At 36.6% G+C, this 17,495-nt stretch overlaps 1 protein-coding gene and 1 long non-coding RNA gene across 19 annotated transcripts in view; one reads left to right on the top strand and one right to left on the bottom strand.

Moving 5' to 3' along the window:
* PDE4D (phosphodiesterase 4D) overlaps positions 1 to 17,495 on the top strand; it is a 1,400,346-nt gene that overhangs the window by 1,050,859 nt on the left and 331,992 nt on the right. The gene's annotated exons all lie outside the window — the stretch shown is intronic.
* The window catches only part of LOC111094481, a 67,879-nt gene that overhangs the window by 2,206 nt on the left and 48,178 nt on the right, over positions 1 to 17,495 (bottom strand). The window contains exon 3 of one of the 2 annotated variants that reach the window (XR_005355567.1): positions 2,408 to 2,478. This is a non-coding gene — a long non-coding RNA (uncharacterized LOC111094481). Of the gene's footprint in view, positions 1 to 2,407; positions 2,479 to 9,232; positions 9,522 to 17,495 lie in introns of those variants that run through there. The other variant, XR_005355568.1, reaches the window with a different exon arrangement.

Here is a 17,495-nt window from a genome sequence, read left to right as displayed (position 1 = left end):
ATTTATTAGAGAACTATAAAATCAGAGAAATCAAATTATATACTTCACTTACATTAGTAATGCATAAGAAAACTTTGACAAGGGATAAATAAAAATTGGCAACTGAAAGTGTAAGTAGCAATTCCATTTATTTCTGTTTCGAAACAAAATGAATACCATTTATTTTTGTTAATTATATTAATTTATTAGTTATGAATACAGTTCAACATTAGAAATAATACACCCGACTATATGCTTTGCATTCTACTAAATGCACATCTCATGCTTATTATTTGCATTTCATTCTTCTTACGTACTAAAGTGTGTGCTCATCAAAGATTTGTTAGCACTGCAGTATTTATTTCCAATAGATGGTGGATTCTGGAACCTCATCATTGAGATCTGATAACAAGTCCCGGAATTTTGTACTTGTCTAATTACTGGATAGTGTGAAAGGAATAGCATGTTGGATTAGTGTTTCAGAAACCTTGAAAAAAAAAATGCAGTTTAAGCTCTACTATATAATTTGCAGATATATTATGAAACTTGCCTTCATCTGGCAAAGTTACTTTCATTATCCTTCGGTCAAGTTTTGATCCTTTCCAAAATACAACAAGGAGTGGAATGTCTAAGGATGAATTTTCCATATATTTAAGTGCCCATATTTGTAGTTCTCACAAATATTTTTCTTTCTTTTTTTTTTTACATTTTTTTATTTAAGTTCAATTTGCCAACATATAGTATAACACCCAGTGCTCATCCCATGAAGTACCCTCCTCAGTGCCCATCACCCAGTCACCCCATCTCCCCATCCTCCTCCCCTTCTTCAACCCTTTGTCTGTTTCCCAGAGTTAGAAGTCTCTCATGGTTAATCTCCCTCTCTAATTTTTCCTGCAACAAGTCTTTTTCTTAAAAAAAGGTTAGAGTAACATCCTGAATCACCATCATGGGCCAGTCTCCTTTGGACCTTGAGAGACTTTGTCCCTCATGGATTTGCTTTTAATTTGAATGTAAATTGCCAATATAATAATTAAACGATTTATATATACTGTTTTTACTGTTCTGTAGGTCCTGTTTTGTCTCTCCCTTTGGACTATAAATTGAGGCCAGAAACTCCCTTACGTGTGACAGGTATGCACTAATATGCATTAGTGCATATTTGATGAAGCATCTTGCTACACTTAGTTTGTATGACCCTTTATTTGCAAAATCAACCCGTTGAATTTTCAAGGCCTATCACAGGCCAAGAGTCCAGTAGAAGGTTAGGGAACTCAGAGGGCAGTTGGCCACTCTGTTCTCAAATTTTCAGAGGTCTGCCAGTGCTCAGAAAGATTATGCATTCTACTGTAGTAATATACTGACAATAATGAAAAAAAAAAGATGGTTATCATATAGCTATAAACTTTTAACACGCCACACCATCTCAAATGAACCATTAATTATTGTATGTATGTATGTGTACACACCCACACGCCTACATACAACACACACACACACACACACACATCTTCTGAATGGCACATTTTTTATTGCATAGCATTCCTGAAGTTAAAGGTGTTGAACTGTTTACTGCAAACATTTATATTTTCCTGCAATTTTGCAATCCTGTTTTTGCATTTTTTTAAAAATATATGAGATCCTCAAATATGGTAATAGCTGAAACTTAGCTTGACCGTTGAGAGGCTTTGGATATGATTTCACTATTGAAGCAACTGAAATAACTGGGCATTAGCCAATATTTCTTCACTGAATTTCTCCTGTATAAGACTGTTGGCTTAGGAAAAGTATTTTATATTCTGTAAAATCCTCATTTGTGTGAAGTATAGTATCATTTTTTTTCTTTGAAGATGGAATGGACATGGATGCATGATACTAGTGGTACACTTAACTTTAAGCTGGAATAGTTTTCTTTGACATTGTTTTCCCTTTCTTGCAACATTCAGGATAAAGGAAAGCTGAGTCTATAATACATGAAATTCAGTTAAAGAGTCTGCTTTGTTAAAGTAATAGCAAATCATATACTTTGGATGAGTATTCATCCCAGAGAAATAGAACTTTGGACAGTTATACAATGCTTAAAATAGATTTGAAAGTGGTTTTTCAGCAGTGACAGATTTTTGTCTTTGTGGGCAAAATACATTACTATAAAAAAGCAAATATGTGGGCAGCCCGGGTGGCTTAGCGGTTTAGCGCTGCCTTTGGCCCAGGGTGTGATCCTGGAGACCCGGATCGATTCCCTTGTCAGGCTCCCTGCATGGAGCCTGCTTCTCCCTCTGTCTGTGTCTCTGCCTCTCTCTCTCTCTCTCTCTCTCTTTCTCTCTCTCTCTCTGTCTGTCTCTCATGAATGCATAAATAAAATCTTTAAAAAAAGCAAATATGATTAATATATAGCTTATTAAGCCAAATATGATTTGATAGGATTACATACTCAGGAGGGCTAATTTTCCTCTGTAGATCTGGAGTGAGTGCCAGTCGTTATTAGAGCCACACCTCTCCAACCTGTTTGGGAGGAGAGAGAAAGAGGAATGATGTGTTCATCACATTAGGTTTGAGGAGATAATATAAATGAGTGAATTTATGTTGGAGTTTTTAAAATATATAGTACTTAAAAAAATTGGGAAGAAAATTATTTGGGAAGGAAAGAAAGAATGAAGAGTTAGACTTAGTAGGTTGGTGGACTGTGCCAACCCCCCAAGGGAACTATGCTGGGACATTTTGTTTTTCTAACTGTTACTGTTTAAAAGTATAGTAATGTTCAAGGAAACCTTAAATAGAAAGTCGCTCTTCAAGAGACGGTCTTGTTTTCCAACCTGAACAAATCACAAAACTTTCTGCTTTCTCTCTTCTCAGAAAGAGACATTTCTGAGAAGAAATGGGGGGAAAATGTGGTAACTGTGGAGTGGGTGGGATACAAATGGAAGGGAAAGTCATCCAAGGTACATTTAGGACAGATATGATTCCACTAGCATCCCACAGGCCAGAAACAATGTCTAGTTTTCTCATCTTATACTAATAGGGGTCGTGAGATACACTAAATAATTGAGATGCTCAGAAAACCTCCAAATCTCTTCTTGCCCATAGTTTCAATGTCAACATCCCTCCCCCAGCATTTTAACAGATCTGCCAAATAGATGATTAATTAAATTCATTTAAGGATACTTGTACCTCTTGTAGAAGGGCTAATGGGTAAAATTTTTAACATGGAACAGACTGATCAGTGGAAAGGAGGATTAACAAACAATGAGAGAAACAGAAGCACAAAGGATATTCTAGCCAAGGAAAGATAAAGGCATACTACTAATACAAAAAACCCTCAATGACCCTGTGCTCTTAGAAAGTTATGTTCACATTTGCAGCTTGGATCTGGACATCTGATAGTAGCAGACAGGAGGCAAGGACAAGAAGAGAGTGTAGTCTCAGCCTCTCTGTTACCACTAACACCTGAGCCCTAGCACCTCAGTTGTTGTCAGAGTAGACCTAGCAATACCCACTAGAAATGTGGGCTGGAGCCAAGGACTCAGGAAGAGAAATGAGTGCCACCAACAGATCAATACACTGGGATGTAATTTCCCAGATACCACATTCATGCCTCTCATTGCATAGATTTTTTTTTTTTAAAGCTTTTCAGCTGTAGCAGATATGATGACTCGTTTCTAGTGCCCCACAACTCATCTCATTTAATTCTAGAGGGAAGAGAATGGGAATCCTTACCACTAAAAAAGAAAGAAGGGATTGAAGGTGCAGGGGTCAGAAGCCACACATATACAGGAGGTCAGTCAAGTCTGCAGTAATAATAAGTAATGAGTAAGTAATACAATCTAATCTCTCATGGGCACTTAACTATGTTCCATGCCGTGTTCCCAGGAATGTACACGCATTATCTCATTTTATCTCACAAAACAACCCCACAAGGTGGATCTAGTATTGTCTTTATTTTCCAGATGAGGAAAGTCGGCAAAGTTTAAGAAATTTGCCCAAGTCTGACCTACAGCCTCTACATCTAAGTAGTCGCTCTGCTACCCTCAGTTTCCTCACCACATCTTCCCACGACCACACAAGGAGGAGTTCCATAGCAAGAGATGCTATTCTAATAGATTTACTATTTCCCCTTGGTTCAACTCAGAATCTTTCCCTGAAGAAAGAGCACCTTGTCATTTGATGTAGAACATGGCTTGGTGGTCAATTAAAATATAAACTTAATATCTGAACTGACTAATTGGTATTGGTCTAAAGCAGCGTTAAACAAGAAAATCAAAATATATAAGTATTTTGTGGGGCTCCTGGATGGCTCAGTCAGTTAAACAGCTGACTCTTAATTTTGGCTCAGATCATGATCTGATGACTGTAAGATTAAGACCTGTGTTGGGCTCTGTGCTAGGCATGGAACCTGCTAAGATTCTCTCTTCCTCTCCCTCTGCCCCACCCCTGGCTCTCTCTCTCTTCTCTCTCTCTCTCATTAAGGAAAAAAAAAAGAAAAAAAGAAAAAAAAAACGTGTTTCTTAAATGAAAAAAACAAAACAAAACAAAACAAAAAATCAGTGATTAAAGTGGCCTGGCTCTATCCTCTCCCTGGTTGCTTCGTGGGCTTCCATTTGGCTCATTTCATCTGGCCAAAAATACTGGTCATGTGGTTGCATTTCACTGCCAAAATGTTGCTCCTTGGCCAGCTGTTCATTAGAGCCTGAAGATTCTCTGAGCTAAAGAGGTCAGCTTCATCCTGTTTCATGCCACTGGCATTGTTTTGAATATTAAACTGGCCTTCTTAATGATATTCCAAATTGGGAGTAATATTAGCATAATTGAAAAATGGGAAAAATAGTTACCATAAAGGCAACATAACAATTGTTACAGGAATAACAGGAAGGTTAACAGTCGTGACACATCACGGGCCAAGGTAGCACAGTATAGGGGAAAGACTTTGACTTCAGAGACTAACAGATGAAGTTTAAATCCAATTCTGCTGCTTTTTTGACGGGGCAATTTCCCTAACCACTCTTAGTAGAGTCCATGTCTGTAAATGGGAAATATAAATGCCTACTTCAAAAGGCCATTGCGCCTGTCAGTGAGAATATGTACACAAAGTGGGTTGCTTACCCCCCCCTTATCACACTTTCCACCATGCTTTTATCATTTTACCAATTTTGATCTACTTCTTTGTCAAAAAAGTTTATAGATTAGTCCTTATCATTGGGGCCACATTTGATTACAGAATAGTGCAATAAGCTCGCTACTTGTATGTATAAACAGCTTCATCTTTGAAAGGTGCTGTGGGGTAATGGTTGGGAGCTGGCCAGCTCCAGAGCCATACTACTGAGGTTCAAATTTTCATACTTTCCTTCACAGCTATGAGACATTGGGAAGTCATTTAACTTGATTGCCTCAGTTTCCTGATGTGTAAAATGGAGTGTTCTGAGAATTAATTATGTTAGTCATATATAATTCCTGGCACAGGAAAATACTGAAATAAATGTGAGCTATTATTAATAATACTAGAATGTAAGCTCCATGTGACAGTAATTTTCACCTTCCTTTTTCCACCTCTTCATCTTTAGTGCCTGTAAGTGTGTGTGACATAGTGTAGGTGGTTGATGCACACGCCTTGAATGAATGAAACCATTAGCAAATGTTTTCAGACCCCTGAAGAATGGGGACACCATGCTTCCTCCCCCCACATTCACAGAGCAGAGGGCTAAAGCTGAAGAGACACAAGAGTTCATCTGCTCCAACCCAGCATCTTACATTGAAAACCTAAAGACCAGGGCCCTTGAAGGCTCAGTCAGTTGAGCGTCAGACTCCTGATTTTGGCTCAGGTCATGATCACAGAATTGTGAGATCAAGCCCTATCAAGGCTCCGTGTTAGATGTGGAGCCTGCTTGGGACTCTCTCTCTCCCTCTCCTGTCCCTGCCCCCAACTTCCACTCGAAAGAAAGAAAGAAAGGAAGAGAAAAGAAAAACCTGAAGATCTAGAAAGAGCCCAGGTCATGAAATTTGATAGCGTCATAGCCAGAGCTCAACACCATGGCTCTATGCAGTTCTGCACAAAGTTTTCTTCTAATGCCCTAGTGCCTCACTTCAATGTAGATCCCATCTAATTCAATGTCTTTGGTAAGGCATCAAGCAGAATGGTTAGGAACCCACTTTTTACAACTACAGAGGAGTACAAGAGTCAAAATTGGGCAGCCACCACAAAAAGAAGGGCCTCTAAACACTAGAAAGACTCAAGTAAAACTAAACTTAGACACTTCACCTACAAGTCTAAAAATTCCTTCCTACAACAGCTGCAAGAGTTTTTGTAGGGGCTTTTTTGTTAATAGGATTTTTGCAGAAAGCATTAGCTGAGATTTTCTAAATTGAAAGAAAGTCATATCTCAGACATTTAAAGGCATCTGTGCAATCAGCAATGCCAACCAGAAATAGAGGTGAAGAGGGGAAATAAAGCTTGTGAGTTCCCTGTATGATCAAGATAGCACATGGAACAACCACAGACAGACAGACATAAAACTGTGTGTGATTATTACAAAAGGACTGATGCTAAGAGGTGGCTGTGGGCTACCAAGAAGTGTGGAACACTGTCAAATGTGGGCTGGCAGGAGAGGCAGAGATCAAGGTGGAAATCAAGAAGAAAAGACACCCACACACACACTACTAAGAACTTATAATTATGCTTGTGAATATTTCTGATGGTCCACATGGGAGCCAGACCACGCTTAAAGCTATACCACTTCTGCATGTGTCACGCATATGAGCGGCCATGTTTAATTAGTGTCTAACAAAATTTATATTATTGTCATCATGTTGATTTTATGATTTTCAGCTAGTAGAATTTTGAGTATAAGTCATGAAACTGAGGAATCCCCAGAACATAAAGTAGCCCAAAGAAGATGCGTTTAGTCTGAGCAGAGCAAATAATGAACACTTAATAAGACAGGGAACGTTTATGTCTGTACCCCTTCCTTTGTTGCTTCTCTGTGTGGAGGCCCCAGCCCGGATATGCTTTGCTATAGCCAGATACCCAGCTCCTACCTTAGCTATGCTCCTTCATAAACTTCCATTATGTTTTTCACTTTTGAACCATAATTGGAGAGCTCTTCTAATTTTCTTAACAAGTGGCTGATGAAAGCCTCTGAATTCCTGTAAGGCTGAGTTAGATAAGTATACAGTTACTGTGAGTCAGACAGAGCAAAAGAAAATCCCATTGGCAAGGGAGAGGGCAATATGGAAGTAATAAACCTGTCGAGTTGTATAATTTAATAACTGATGATAATGTGAATTCAGAAGGGAACAACTCAAATGTTAAAAAAGAAAAGGTGCATTTGTGGACAGAGTAGATACATACTACTTGAACGATGTGAAGTCAACCAAATGCAAAAGGTAGACATTCCAAGAGCAGCACGAGTGTATGCCCCACTCTGAAAAGAGAGCCTGAGAGTGAACCTGAAAAAGAGGAGCTTTCTGGTGGGCTATAGGAATAAATTAAGAACTAATGTGACAGTGAACAAATCACTCAAATGTAATCAGAGTTCATATAAAAGATTAATATATTCATGCAGAAACTATTTTTGAATGCCTAAGATAAGCCTCTTCATCGGTGGTCTGGTAGATGTTAACAGCCAGCTTTCTGTGAAGACACACACACACAGTCTATTTGTAATATTTGCTGATTTCCATGGGAAAAATCCTCCCCACAACCCATTTCAAGTTGTAGAGGAGACTAAGTGGAGCGTGAGCAACCAATATAGCACATACCAATAGGTGGGTGTAAGTGACCTCAAAAACATACATGATATCACAATATACGGAAATTATTAGGAAGTGAGGAGTTTTGAATATTTATTATGTAATTGTAATTTATTTAATTAATTTATTTATGTTTATACAATTTAACTTTTTATAGTTGCTAGATATAACAACCAATTTATAAATACTCCTAAAAACTGAAGAGCCTGCTTTTGTCAGCTGGTATGCACAGCTCCAGCACACTACTTTGCCTGATGCTTTATTACCTAAGACTATTGACATTCTGGTAGGGATATAATCTTGAGTAAAATGAATGAGGTCTTTGCTGTCATAAAGCTTGTAGTAGAAGGAGGCAGAAAATAAACCAAGTTAATAAAATAACATAGGTACTGAGATCAGAGATTCTGCTCGGAAAAGTCAAAGAAGCCTTCATAAAGAAAACAATATTTTTTTTTTACATATAAGTTGAAGTAGATCCATTCCATATATCCATAAGTATATTGCAGTCCTAGGCAGACATGTCATAGCTCAGAACTGCATGGAAACATGAATATCGACCTCATTATTGACTGTGTTCTTGGTCAGATCAGAGTCCAGTCTCAGTGAATTTGCCTTTCTTCCCCCTTTATTGTAAACATGTGAGGAGGAGAAGGAAAGGGGAATGGATATTGTACTTTCTATTGCATTATTTCATGTAATCCTCAAAAAATTCCAAACTGAAAAAAATTAAAAGTTAAAAAAATAAATAAAAACTAAAAACCAATAGCAGTTACATATCCTATAGTAGTAACTTTTTTTTTTTTTTTTTGGCTTGGTTTATCTGTCCATGTCAGCCCCCAAAACATAATAGATATCAGAAACTAAAAGTAATGTTGTGATGGATTTCTTATTTTCAAAAGTAATAATACAAATTTAAAATGTTGGATTAGAAGGAAAGCTAGTCAGACCAACTTTTCTCTAACACATAAATTTTTAGGACGGTGCCTGTAAATATTATGTTTCTAATGCTTGTTCCTTGATCCTTTTTGGCAATTAACTTATCTTTAATTGATTTGTGGATTATCCACTTGAAGTTGCTATGGATGAAGGAATGCAATGGCAGAATTTGTTTATATAGGATAATAAAATGGATTGACTGGGAAGAGAGGTCTAGCTCTGTAAACTACTCTGGGTTTTCAGGGATTTTTCTTTTCACGTAATGGCAATGTTTAAATAGATGGAAAATGAAAAACTAGCTGAATCTGATTAGTGTTCTCATCTAAAGGGAAGGTTTATGTCCTGTTTAAGAATCATATTAATTTGATGATGTAAGTACATTCTCTAGTGAAAGAGTGGTCACCATAGGGGAGAGAAAAACATAACAAAAAAAAAATCCTTTTCCATTTTTGGATCATAGTTGATAAAAACTTCTCATCTGTGGGCTCCACAAAATATCACTCCCTGAACTCAGATGAACAAAAAGACAAAAACATTTTATTGCTCATATAATTGTTTTATTTCTCCAACTTGCCACTGCCTAGATAATGACTAGATACTTTCCCACCATTCCCTTCTTTAGCCATTTGTTCTAAAATTCACAGTGTCTTGAGCAAAGGCACTTGCCTATTGCCCATACTGCTCTTGCTAGCGGTAGGCAGGTTTTTGTTCTGTCTCCCCTTGTAGAAGAAAGAGATACTACAAGTTTGTTGTGGGCGCTGCTCCTCTGCCCCTTGGCCGAGATACTCATGGCCAAAAACACCTCAGGTGTATTTTCCTCAAGAAAATCCACTTGAATGGAGACAACAGAAACATCAGAGGGAGCTGACCTGCAGAAATGCCAAGAAAGGGAAAGAAGACATTATCAGCTAGGGAAACGTTATCTTGCATTTTGAAAGGCTTTGTGTTTCTGTTAGCCCTATATGACTTAAAAAAATAAGTATCTTGCACCAGTATTGGTAAAAAGGGGAAGGACCCTTTTCCTTTGTTAAATTATTTATACATAGCCCTTAGCACTCTATGAGAATCTGATTGGTAGGAGATGATAGGTGCGAATGTGCAACTAGGTGAGGAAAAAACCATGCTTAGCCATATTTGTATAACTAGTGCTCAGATGCAGAAATTACACATGATCAGGAAAAAAAAAAAAAGTGACCAGGATACCTTTCATGCTCCCTTCAGTCACTATGCATCCAAAGATAACCACCACCCTGACTTCTGAGAGCATAGATTTGTTTTGCCTGTTTCTGAACTTTTTTATGAATGAATGATACAATATAAACTGTTCTGTGTTGGGTTCTTCCCATCAACATTGCGATAGTAATATTCATCTATATTGTTTTATGTGGTTGTAGATTGTTCATTCTCCTGATAATATTTCATCAAGTGAATATACTACAAATTACTCAATTTGTTGATGGCTGGTTGGGTATTTTAGTTTGAGGCTATTATGAGTAGAGATGCTACGAACGTTCTAGGATATGTCATGTGATAAACAAATGTGCGTGGAGTATGTATAAGTTTGTGTGCATGCACATACATTTAGTGTATCCTGAAGGGTAGAACTGCTGGGTTGCCATTTATGTGTGTTTTTAGATATCACCCAAATAGGTCCCCAAAGTGATTGTATCATTTATATAATTCCCAAAGCAGTGTTCCAGTTTTCTGCCTCCTTGCCAAAGGGCAGACCATCTAGGTATTCCATTTTCAATGACAGCATCTTAATAAATGATTACATAGGAAACGGATATTCTGCTTTACAGGACCTCTTTTTCCAGGAATAGTGAGGCTTTCATATTCTACTTCTCCTCCTGCCAAATAGTACACAGCTCTGAAATGAATGTCTATAGTGGAAAATTTGCTCACTGTGAAGAAATAGAATTGACCCTGTCTTTGACCCATATTCAGTTTGAATCTGTAATCTTATACTTTATTCAGATTCATTTGTCAACCCAACAATAACCATTGTGAGCAAAACCAATTAATAATTTTTATTCTCTTTTTAAATGTCCATCTCCTACTTTTAGTTCTAGCTCTATATCCTATGCTCACTTTATTTTTTTTAAGATTTATTTATTTATTTATGAGAGAGAGAGAGAGAGAGAGAGAGAGGCAGAGACACAGGCAGAGGGAGAAGCAGGCTCCATGCCTGATGTGGGACTTGATCCCAGGGCCTCCAGGATCATGCCCTGGGCTGAAGGTGCCGCTAAACCACTAAGCCACCGGGGCCGCCCGCCTATGCTCACTTTAAATAAGATTTTTCCCTCCCATAAATTATTTCTTGGAAAAGTTGTTTGGGCTTTTCTTGAGCTAGCTTAACCTGTGAATACATATGTAATACAAGTCATGATATGGTACATTCCCCTTATTCTTTTTTCTTCTTTCTTTGTCTCTGTGTCTTTATTTATTTATTTATTTATTTATTTATTATTATGTTTTAATGTCGAGATTCTGGTGACACATCCTCTTTCGTATGTCATCCCCTCTAAAGCTCATCATAAACTGATTTATGATACCAGTCTGACTTCTGGTACATCAAGTAAGTAAGCTGACCCAGGTTCAGTTTGTACCATGTCAAAATGCAATCATTAATTTTAGATGATGACTGGAGAAATCTAGCGTGTGTAATAACTGTGGGTCCTATTTCTTGAAGCTTTCACAATCCAACCCTAAATCTCTCTAATTGGCATATTCAGTAGAACAAAAAGGAAAATTAAGGGCAGTATAAATGTATTCTCGGGGTTTTATGACATGAAACAATGTATGTTTTGTTACTAGACAGGTACTTTAAATCACGAACTTTGAAAATAAGAGTTTCTACGTACAGTCACCTGACTTGAAAATTGGGAAAGGAGTTAAGGATTTATAATATTCTCTTTTAAATTTTAATCCCTAACCTTAGTAAGGGCTCCTAGAGTTGTTATATTTGAGCTTCACTTTTCGATTCCTCAGAAATGAGCTCTTAACTAAACATGTAATGCTCAGAACCAACATTTCTCAGTGCCTCAAACTCCCTGGGTCCCGCTGGAACTCATATGCATCCTTCCAGGTCACTACAATGTCATTTGCAGTATGTACCAGAGAGCAGCTTAGCACCACAAAACATTTTGTCAATGATAAATAAAAATTTAACACTGAGCCGTGGTGAATTAAAGTCCAATGAATTCATTGTAACCTAGCAAATATTTCAAAATATCAAATCTTTTAGCAAAACTCCTAAGGAAAAGCAGAATGGCTTATCTTTGTTTTCACCTCCCTGTCGTCCAACCTGCTGCCAGGGGTGACCACAAGATAAGAAATATCCAAATCCAAACTGAAAAGGGAGTGCTGGGGATAGGGATCCTCCTTTAAGTAGATCATCAGCCTAATAGTCTCAAATGCAGACGAGTCCACCAGGCATCATAGCATTCGACTTCTGCTGGGAAACTTGTTCTGAGACAGTGCTTTATAGAAGAATTTGACAGAAAAATAAAACTTTGTAAAATAAAATAAACAAAGGACATGATATTTTTCAGGCTTTATTTTTAATCTTAGGTTTTTCTTCTTCGTTTTCAATCATTTTACTATATTTAAAGGAATATTTAGCTTAGGCTCAGTATTGGAAACTGAAGGACTGATGCTTTTGCTGAAAAAAATAAGACACTTTGTAATGAAATACTAAATACCATGCCTGAGGCCAGTGCCTCTAAAAACTGGATTCCGGGGGCTCCTGGGTGACTCAGATGGTTAAGCCTCTGTGTTCAGCTTAGGTCATGATCTCAGGGTGCTGGGATTGAGCCCACATCAGGCTCCCTGCTCAGTGGGGAGTCTGCTTCTCCCTCTCCCTCAGCCTCTCCCCCTGTTTGTGTTCTATCTCTCAATGAATAAATAAAATCTTTAAGAAACAAAACAAAAAACTGGATGCACACATATCTCCTGGGGATCTTGTTAAAAGGCAGATTTTGACTGAATAGGTCAGGAGCAATGCCTGAGATTCTGCATTTCTCCTAAGTTACAAGACGGTGCTAATTCTGCTGGTCCTTGAACCCCAGTATGAGTAGAAAGGGTTCAGGAGATAGGAAGCAAGAAGCAGACATCCCCACTAAGAGACCACCAGTCCTTCCAGCAAGGGTCAATACTGTCACCATTTTGGTGGAAAACAAGAAGACTTAGCTGGTAGTCATTGCCTAAGATGTGGATCCCATCAAGCTGGCAGTCTTCCCACCTGCCCTGTGTCATCACATGAGGGTTCCCTCTGCATTATCAAGAAAAAGGTCAGGCTGGGGCATCTGGTCCACGGGAAGGTTTGCACCACCACTGCCTTCACACAGGTTAACTCTGGAGAAAAAGGAGCTCTGGCTAAGCTAGCTGAAGCTATCACAACCAATTATAATGACAAATATAAGATCTGCCATCACTGGGGAGGCAAAGTCCTGAGTCCAAAATCAGTGGCTCACAATGCCCAGCTGGAAAAGGCAAAGGCTGAAGAAGTCGCTGCAAAGCTAGTCTAAGTGTATACATTGAGTTTTCTCTACATATAGGTAATAAAGATTCTCTTACAAAAAAAAAAAAGCAAAATTTTCAGAATTTTCAGATAGAGTGAATCTTACAAGTAAAATACAAATGTTTGCTTCCATGTGAAATCAGTCATAATTTAATTGTGATCCCCAAGTAGAATCCAAAAGTAATCCTCATTCTTGTTTGTATAGTAGAGACTTCATGACATAGTGCATGGATACACTAACAAAATATGTAGACACTGAAAATCTTGGGAATTCTTGTAAATGCTTAAGATACTTACGTATCTGCAGCTTTTAATGGTGTACTCTAGGTTTAATTGATAGAAACAGTCTTAAGATGACCACTGACAGGAAAGATGAGAAGGAAAGATAGAAAATTTAAGCTGGGTTTTGTTTTTTGGGTTTTGTTTTGTTTTTATTTTTTATTTTGTTTTTGTTTGAGATGTTCAGAATGAGGTTGCCAGAACATTTGCTTTTCCATGAATGATTTAAACCACCGAAAAAGAGCCTTGAGACATATCTAAAATAAGAATTTAAAAAAAAAAAAATAAAATTAAAAAAAATAAAATAAAATAAAATAAAATAAGAATTTAAGAGATGGAGTCTGGAAGCTAGCCCCATCCACCAATATTGTTTCTATCCTCAAAGAAGAATTTGTAATGCTTCTGAGCAAGCTGACTAGTATCCTATACCACCAGAAATATCAGGAAGTTTGTGTTAAAAACTTAGTGATCATTTTTCAAACAAGTTTACTCATCTTTTACTCTCAGTGACAGTGAATTGTGGAGAGAGAAGAAGGCATGAGTCAGAACTGTTTTTAATTTTTCTTGGTTTAAAAAGAAATCTAATGGATGAGTAAATAGATAGAAAAGATTTTTATTACAACACCTGCAGGAAAAAATTCCTTTCCATAAATTATTTTGTATATTGTATGAAGACCTAATGTAAATTTTCATATTCAAATCCACTATGAGACTTCATCTATTTACTATTTATTGTATAACTCACCACATAAAATGTTTTATTTTTAACATAAATGTTCTTTATTATCATAATCATGAAGTCCCAGCATGCAAGATTTATTGAGATTATTTTTAGTAATCATGTGAGCTATACCAGTTTTTTCCTGGAAGAGCAGCAGCCAGCACTACTAGATTTCCACTCTCATCTTGGCTCATTATACAATATCAGGCAAGTTACTTAACTTCCATAGACCTCAACCTCCTCATGTGAAACTGAATTTATAAACCATACAACTACTATATCTCTTTAACTTCATAGAAATAGCATTACAGATGTACCAAAAAAAAAGAAAAACTATAAATGACTCAGGGTATTTGCCTAAATATTTCTTTGTAATCAAGCAGGTATCCATGATATTAGCACCAAGCTCGGGAAAGATTAAAGAATGATCAATGAATATAGTTCAGTGTCCCTGTGAACTTACATGCAATTCAATCATTCATCCAACCAATGTATGAGGACCTATAATCTGCTAAACATATGAAGCCCCAAATTTTATGCGTTCGCTTCTGATATATGTTGCTTAAATCAATTCTGATATATGTTGACTTTCAAAAGTGACCCTATTGCTAACATTGCTCTTCTGAACAATGGTAATTATTCTTTTGAATGCTAATAAGTATAAGCAGAAAAATAGATAAGAAAATAAAGATTAGTTTTTTTACCTTATATTGTATATTTTGGTGTTCTGAGAAAGAAACCTCCTTGGATGCCTACTTTCAAAGGGATTCCTGAGAAATCAAAGGCTGTTTACTTGTCCAGTTTATTCATCTGGTTTATGTGCAATTACTCTAAGTTAAACTCTGTCACATTATCAAAACAAAAACTTGGATACTATTAGGATAAACTTGATCATTTTAATGTTTCAATTTAACAAATGAGAGAAACAAAAAGGACTAGTAAAAACTATTTGAAGAAGCAAGTCCAAATATGGTAATTCACAGTTCAAAGGAGAAGGGGAGAAGGTGTCTATCATCTCTCAAGAGCCAGCAGACCACAAAATAATCACATTAAAGATGAATGCAAGCACTGGGAGAAATGATGCCAGTAAAAGGCTCTTTATGTTACAGATTCTGGTATTTGTCAGAGATAAGGAAAGAAGCTGAGCCTTTTCTGGATGAGTCTTGGAATAAAATAAAATGAGAGGTTATGCTAAGTATAAAACTAGGTATTTACAAAGATTTTTCCCCTTTAGATCTTCAGAGATATTTAAGTCTGAAGAAATATCGGCATTGCTTTTAAATACCTAATCCAGGTTAGATAACAAATTGTTATCTAGAGAGCGTTTAGAACACCATGCATTTAAAGTGAGTACTTTAGTTTCATGACTGAGCAGAGATTCCTAGGTTCAAATCATAGCTGTTCCATTTATGGGTTGGATGGCATTTATTAAGCTTCTTAAAGGTACTCTGTTCAATTGCTTCTGCACCTACATCATTAACTGCTGTAAGTATTGAGTGAGATGATATGCTCATAAACCCTTAGACCACTGTGGTATATAGAAACAGTCAGTTTATGTTGATTTTCATAACTTGCAAGAAAAAGCTACAGATTTCTTTCTGTTGAAGGCAAATTTAAGTGTGAATAGCAAGCTTGTCTATGGAACAAGAATGATTCTGTTCTATAGTGCCCTTTATTTAAAAAAATAGAAATAACAATTACCAACCACTGACTCTTTAAAAATAAGTGGGATTTATACCGTACATACATGCATATGTGCATATATGTGTATGTTTGGATGTGTGTGTGTGTGTGTGTGTGTGTGTGTACATGCTGCCTGGGAAACTGGATTTCTTATATCTATTAACTTTTCCAAAATGTCACAGCCTAGTCAGGTGCTATGCATGCAAATAGCATTCAACATATATTTACAGAATTTATTTATTTTTTTTTACATTTCAAATAACTGTTACTGCTTTTTCTACTTGCAAATAAATTATAATAATCCATTGGCTTTAGTGAATTGAGCTGTTATAAGGGACTCTGGGGCTTCGTGTCAAGTAGCAACATGAACCCATGTATAACTAAGCTTGTCAATGAATTTAAGGTATTTGACTATTGAATGAGCCTATAGATCACCCATTATCCACATCACAATATGGTTTTCTCTTTCTCCATTCTTCCTTGGAAATGCAGTAACTCTGTGTATCAGTGTATCTTGTATGTGAGTAGAAAAATGGTTCCCAAAGAAAGCTGATTGCTAATCTAGACCTGTGCTGTCCAACAAAATAGCCACTAGCCCCAGAGCACTTGAATTGTGGCTAATCCATGTAAGATGTGCTGTAAGTATAAAATGCATAGATTTCCAATACTTGGTATGAGCAAATGTGAAAAATATCTCATTATTAATTTTTATTAAGATTACATGTATGTGGTAATATTTTGCATATATTGAGTTAAATAAAATATGTTATTAAAATTAATTTCACCTGGGGGCACCTGGCTGGCTTAGTCGGTGGAGTGTGCAGCTCTTGATCTTCAGGTTATGGGTTTGAGCCCCACATTGGGTGTAGAGATTACTTAAAAATAAAATCATAAAAAAAAATAATTTTACCTGGTATTTAAAAAACTTTTCATAATGTGGCTTTTAGAAAATGTAAAACTATGCATATGGCTCCCGTTCATGGTTCATATTATATTTCTATAGAAAAGCATTGATCTAGATGAAGTGACAAGAAAGAAAACAGCTAAGAAAATAATTCTTAGAAAAATGATAAATAGTATGACATTTAAAGTGATAAATAATATTAAATTCTATGAATAAGTCCATCATAGTCGACAATATGCTTGTGTTCAGGAAAAAAAAAAGATTTTGGAATATTTCATATAGTGCAAAATTATTCACCAAGTGTGAATTAAAACTTTAGCAAACTGAAGCTGTTAATGGAATTCAGATTCTAGGAAAGGCAAGAAAACTGAAAACATTTCTATAAAGTTATGAGATAAAAGCAGCAATGACAATATTTATATCAGTAAATTTTCTAAGGAAAATGTATCTTGTGGTGATATTAGTGAATTTGGGTATTTGTGGAGATCCTAGATGCATTTGAATGTCAACGATATAATGTGGTTTTCCCCAGTTATTTTTTAAATTCAATAACCTTTTTTTAACCTCAAGACATCAAAGTTTAGAATACAGTAGTCCCCTCTTATCTGTGGGGGATATGTTCCAAAGACTCCCAGTGGATGCCGCAAGCCTTAGATAGTACAATACCCTACATCTGCTGTTTTTCCTATAATACATACCTACAATGAAGTTTAATTCATAAATTGGGAACAGTA

The sequence above is a fragment of the Canis lupus genome, chromosome 2 (genome assembly GCF_011100685.1).
Source record: "Canis lupus familiaris isolate Mischka breed German Shepherd chromosome 2, alternate assembly UU_Cfam_GSD_1.0, whole genome shotgun sequence".
NCBI classification, from domain to species: Eukaryota; Metazoa; Chordata; class Mammalia; order Carnivora; family Canidae; genus Canis; species Canis lupus.
This window is presented reverse-complemented; position numbering and strand designations above follow the sequence as displayed.